A 6,000-nucleotide genomic window follows, 5' to 3' on the forward strand; every position below is an offset into this window, starting at 1 on the left:
AGAGATAGTTTGAGGGAGTCCATGCTCTCCTATTGTACCAGGTCCAGGAATAGAACTCAGATCCTTAGCCTTGGCTGTCAGCCTCTTTACCTACCGAACAATCTCACCGGCCTAGTTGAGAGCAGTTAGGAAGGTTTAATAGTCCAACACCATAGCTACATCTCTTATGTTTTGTTTTCTGTTTGTGTTTTGATTGGGGGGGGGGGTTTCCTCAATCAAGACAGGGTTTTTCTGTGTAGTCTGATTATCCTGGAATTCTCTGTGTAGACCAGGCTAGCCTCGAACTCAAGAGATCCTCCTGCCTCTGGCTCCCAAGTGCTGAGATTAAAGGTGTGCACCATCACCACCTAGCATTGTTTGGCTTTGTTTGACTTAGGGTCTAATATAGACAAGGATGACCTTGAACTCCTGATCCTCCAGCCACCTGAGAGCTGGCGTTACAGGCTAGCACTGCCACACCCGTTCATGGGGTGCTAAGGGTGGATTCCAGGGGTGTGTGCCTGCTTGGCAAATCCTTTACCCTCTGAGCCACACGCCTGTGCTTTGAAGCTGAGGTGTGAATGGGAAGGCGAGGGGGAGGGGCCTCCGCTTAGAGACCCTGCAGAAGTAGGAAGGACCTGGACTCTCTCCTGCTGTCTATCCAGGCCCAGAGGGACTACCTAGGAATCCATCCACAGGGGCCAGGAGGGTGAGGCCAGGACCTGGGAGGACTCTGTGGGGAGAGTGAAAGCAAGAGTTGCTCCAGGCACAAGAGGAACACGGACCGGAAGTCTAGTCTGTCTCCTTAATTCTCAGTCCCCTTGTCCACCCAGGAGGCCAGACCTTCATATTTCCTTGTTTCTCAGGTTCAAGATCATGATGAGTCTGATGCTGACACATAAGACACCTGGGTCATTCCTTCCTTTTAGAGGTCCTCCCCCCAATCTTTCAGGGCCTGGGAAGAAACCTAGGCACTCTATTACACTAAGCAAGAAGCCAGACCCCAGCCCCTCACTGGGGGATTGATTCTAGGCAGGGGCTCCACCACTGAGCCATGCCTCCCATTTTCCCCCTGTGCAATAACAACTTTCTATGAGCCCTGCATTCAGAAATTCATTCATTCATCTTCATCCTCTTTCATTCTAAGGAGCAAACGTTGTGGAGAGCAAACCCTTAGCACTCAAGGGAACTATGATGTAGAGGGGTCTGCACGCCAGCACTCCTACTCGTGGTCCCTATATAAGTATCAATCTGAGGCTAGTTCTATCTAAGTATCTGAGGCTATCCCTTAACACCAGAAAGAAAGCAGAGACCAAGGATGTTTGGGATGCTAGAATTCTTTGTCTTAAGCATGTCTTATGCAGGGCGGGAGAGATGGCTCATTGGTTGAGAATGAGGATGCTCTTACATAGAACCAGAGTTGGATATCCAGCACCCACTTCAGATAGCTCACAGCTATCTCTAGCTCTAGTTCCAGGGGTCCAATGCCCTCTTCTGGCCTCTGTTGACACCCACACATGCAACAAGCTATACACAGAGATACAGATACAGGAAGACATGCTAAGACATGAATCTTACTTTAAAAAATATTAGGCCTGGCCAGGTACAGTGGTATAGGCCTGTTATCCAGGTGACTCCAAAGGCTGAGACAAGAGTATCAAAAAGATCAAGGACTTCCTGGGCTACAGAGTAATATCCTACTCTAAATTAGAATCAGTGAAGAGAATCCCCTGCCTAGAATCCCCCATTGAGGAGGGGTTGGGGAGTGGCTCAGTGGTAGAGCCCCTGCCTAGAATCCCCCATTGAGGAGGGGTTGGGGAGTGGCTCAGTGGTAGAGCCCCTGCCTAGAATCCCCCAGTGAGGGGCTAGGGGCGTGGCTCAGTGGTAAAGCTCCTGTCAATTATGCCCAAGGCTCTAAATTCACTCCCTATTGCCTAGTTTCCTGTTGGCTTTGGTTTAACTGGACGTACTGGAAAAGGTGTTCAATGCCCTCAGTGATCTAGGAAACACTCCTTATACCTGTGGGAAATTCTGACATACATACTCATACACTAACACTAGATGACTCACAGATCAAAAGCATCTAGACCTAGCAAGGATGTGAAGCAATTGGAAGTCCCAGCAGACACTGGAGATCAAAGTAGAGACCAACTCCACCCCATGAGAAGACTGGCAGATAAGTCAGTCGCTTGACAGAGTGGCGCCCAGCAAGCTCCATGATAGCAGTGACCCACATGATGGGGGAAGAGACCAACTCCCGTCCATTGTGTTCTGACCTCCACGTGAGGGCCATAGAGACCACATGCCCACAGACACACACATATTACCCACAAATACAAATATTCTTTAAAAACTGTGTGGACTCCAGGAAACAAATCAGCCTTGGTCAAAAGCCAGGAACTAGAAATGGTCCATAAGCCCAGCAGCAATACTCACATGTATGTGTAAGGGGCTACTACACTTCAGGAAAGGGGTGATTTCCCCTCAATTGATGATAGAAGATGAGGAACCTGAGGGCTGGAGAGAGAGCTCAGTGCTTAGGAGCCAAACACAGGTTGCCCGGTGAGGAGGGAGCTCGGGGCTGGGGGTTGGGGGGGGGTGACGACTGTGGACTTTGGAGACTAACCAAAGCAGGCAACCCTGATTCTAAACTGATTGCTCCTATCATATTTTGTGAAATGGTTATGTTGCATTCAAAATATTTGTCTACTTAATAATTTCAGGATTTTGTTGTTGTTGTTTCAAGACACGGTTTCTCTGTGTTGCCCTGACTGTCTTAGAACTCTCTCTGTAGACTGGGCTGGCCTTGAACTCAGAGATTTGCCTTCCTCTGCCACCCAAGTGCTGAGATTAAAGGTGTGTGCTACCTCCACCTGGCTATAAAAAATATTTTTTAATTCAAAACTTGGTTTTCAGGCGGGCAGTGGTGGCGCACGCCTTTAATCTCAACACTCAGGAGGCAGAGGCAGGCAGATCTCTGTGAGTTCGAGGCCAGCCTGATCTACAAGAGCTAGTTCCAGGGCAGACCCCAAAGCTACAGAGAAACCCTGTTTCGAGAAAAAAAATTTAAAAAAACCTAAATAAACAAGAATCTTCTACTATTCTAAATCTCCATTCTTGGAATTCTGGGATATTCAGCAGACAAGATCTCTGAGAACATAAGGGCGTCTGTAGCCCACAAAAATGCTCATTTGGCATCAGAGACACATAAAAGATTTAATATTCCCAGAAGTGACCTAAGGTGTGTAACTCCACATGAACATAGGGGCAAACGTGATAAGTTCAAGATTGAGTGATGTGCGAAAGCACCGGCAGCAGCCTGCAGCTTCCACCTCCTGCAAGGTGGGACAATAACCAAGCTCATGAGGTCCCACCTTCTCCATTCCTCCCCAGCCAGCTCAAAGCCAAGCACTGCCCAAGCAGTGTGTATCGTCAGCCATGCCTCACCCAGTGTCTCCTGTGATGAGCGGGCCTGTGGTGGCTCGGCTGAGAAGCCGCTGCACAAACCGCTGCTGCCTACTGGAGACCGGAGTCCACAGAAGCGAGGTAACTCAGCCACACCAGCAGGGTCCCAATCCCACAGCAGTGAGTCGGAGGACAGGGCAGACCCATAGCTCTGCGGCAGAAAGAGGGGACAATGAGCATGCTTGCCCCGCCATAGGTGCCAATGAGGAAGAGTTCTGTGTGACCTTGGCTTTCCCAGAAGCCCGGGGAAACTTTGGCTTCTGTACTCTGGGGCCCTATGGGGAAGGGGGAGTCTAACTTCTGGGGAAAAGGTGGATGACTAGAAATAGCTCTTCCTCCTGTAAAGGCTCCCAAGGGGTTTCTGAGGGATCAGTAAGATGGCTCTACAGATAGAGGTGCTTGCTTTCGAGCCTCCAAACCTAAATGCCAACCGAGGGCTCCATAACGGTGGAAGCAGACTGCCTTCCTGGGAGGCGTCCTCACTCTTGTCTGGAGCTGACCTTCCAGGCACCCGCATGTTTCCTGGGAAGACATGGAAAGCTTCTCTCTCTCTCTCTCTCTCTCTCCCCTCTCTCCTTCTCCATTCCCTCTATTTTTTTCTTTTCAAATAGCCTCACTTTGTAGCTAAAACTGTCCCATCACCCACTTTGTAGTCCAGGCTGGCATTAAAGTACAGCAATCCTACCTCAATTTCTCCTGTGCTAGGCTTACTGGTGCGAGCCCGCACACCCAGTTCCTCATTCTTTCTCTCTCCCTGCTTCCATTCCTTCCTTCCTTCTCATAGGCTTTCACTGTAGCCCAGGTTAGCCTCAGACTCACCATGTCTATTCCTACCTCACCTCCCCAAGTACTGGGATTGCAGGTGGCTACCACCACCCCTGGCTGTAGTTCTTTGGGGGTGGGTGGGCTAGCCTCAGACTTCTAGAAATCCTCCTTAGCCTCTTGAGAGCCTCAATGGCATGTGCCCAAAGAAGGCCACAGCCAGCTTTCCTTTTTCATAAAGATTTATTTTTATTTACGTGTGTGTATGTATGTGTGTGTGTGTGTGTGTGTTATGTATGCAAGTTCATTTCAATGCCAGAAGAGGGCATCAGATCCCCAGGAGCTGGAGTTAAAGGCAGTTATGAGCCAGCTAATATATGAGCTGGGAATGGAACCCAGGTCATCCAGAAGAGTAGTGCTCTAACCAATGAGCTGTCTCTCTAGTTCCTCCTTAATTTTTAATTAACTGTGTGTGTGTGTGTGTGTGTGTGTGTGTGTGTGTGAGAGAGAGAGAGAGAGAGAGAGAGAGAGAGAGAGAGAGAGAGAGAGAGAGAGAGAGAGAGACTCATGAACATGGAAGTCAGAGGATATTATTTGGGGGAATCTTTTCTCTCCTCCATGTGTGTTTTCAGAATCAAACAAACTCAGGTCTTAGACTTCGTAGCAAGCGCCTTTAACCACTGAGACGTCTTGCTGGCCTTGAACTGTCTTTGCAGGCAAGGACAACCTAGATCCTTCTGCCTCCACAAGCTAAGTGCTGCTGGGATTAAAGTATGCTCCACCGTGTCTGGTTTGTGTGGTTCTGAGGACAGAAGCCAGGACTCACACGTGTTAGGCTGGTGATCCACCAAATGAGGCCCAGCCCTGGAACCAGAGCCTCCCTTCTTGTCCTCACTGACAAGATGAACCAGAGTGGTGGCTTCCCTTCCCACCTTTGTGCTGAATCCTAGAATCAGGAACCTTCTATAGAAGAGTCCCACGATTCCCAACCTTGGACATCCCATGTTCAACCCAACCCCAGTCTCCCTGGGGGCGCAGCCCCGATTGCCTATCACCCTCAGGTGCCATGACACCAGCCGGCTACAGACTGTCCCTGAAAGTGGAGCGTGGCAGGTTCCTAGGGGGTTTCCACTTCCAATCTCATGCCTTACCCAGGAAGGAGGAGTCACCCCACCTTCCAGACAAACTGGGAGGGGCAGGACAGGGTGCTGCGGAGGCCACAGTGCCACGTGACACCGGAGCCATGGATCTTCCCGCAGGAGGATGACGATGCTCTCTGGAGGCGTCCTGCTGTCAGGCAGCTCTGCCAGAGGCTCAGCTGCTGAGTCACTCATGTCCCAGACATCACACACCACTCTCAGTGCCATCGTGCTAGTATGCGATGACTCAGGGGGAAACTGAGGCCCAGAATGATCAGACGCCTAGAAGGCAGAGTCCAGCTTCAAAGGTCACACAGTAGCTTGTGTTCTCCTGGTGTCTGGTACTTTTATGGACCCAGACAGACAAAAGACTGAGTGCCAGTGAGCTGGCTCAGCAGGGGAAGGTGTGCCTGTCAAGACTGAAGACCTGAGTTCAATCCCAAGGACCCACCTGGGAAGGAAGAACTGACTCCAAAAGCCATTTTCTCACTTCCAAATGTGTACTGTGACACGCAGAGACCTGTACACACACAGAAGAAATAAATGCAGTCAGCCAGGCAGTGGTGGTGCACAACTTTATCCCAGCACTCGGGAGGCAGAGGCAGGCGGATGTCCGAGTTTGAGGCCAGCCTGGTCTACAGAATGAGTTCCAGGG

Source organism: Microtus pennsylvanicus, chromosome 1 (assembly GCF_037038515.1).
Source record: "Microtus pennsylvanicus isolate mMicPen1 chromosome 1, mMicPen1.hap1, whole genome shotgun sequence".
Lineage (NCBI taxonomy): Eukaryota > Metazoa > Chordata > Mammalia > Rodentia > Cricetidae > Microtus > Microtus pennsylvanicus.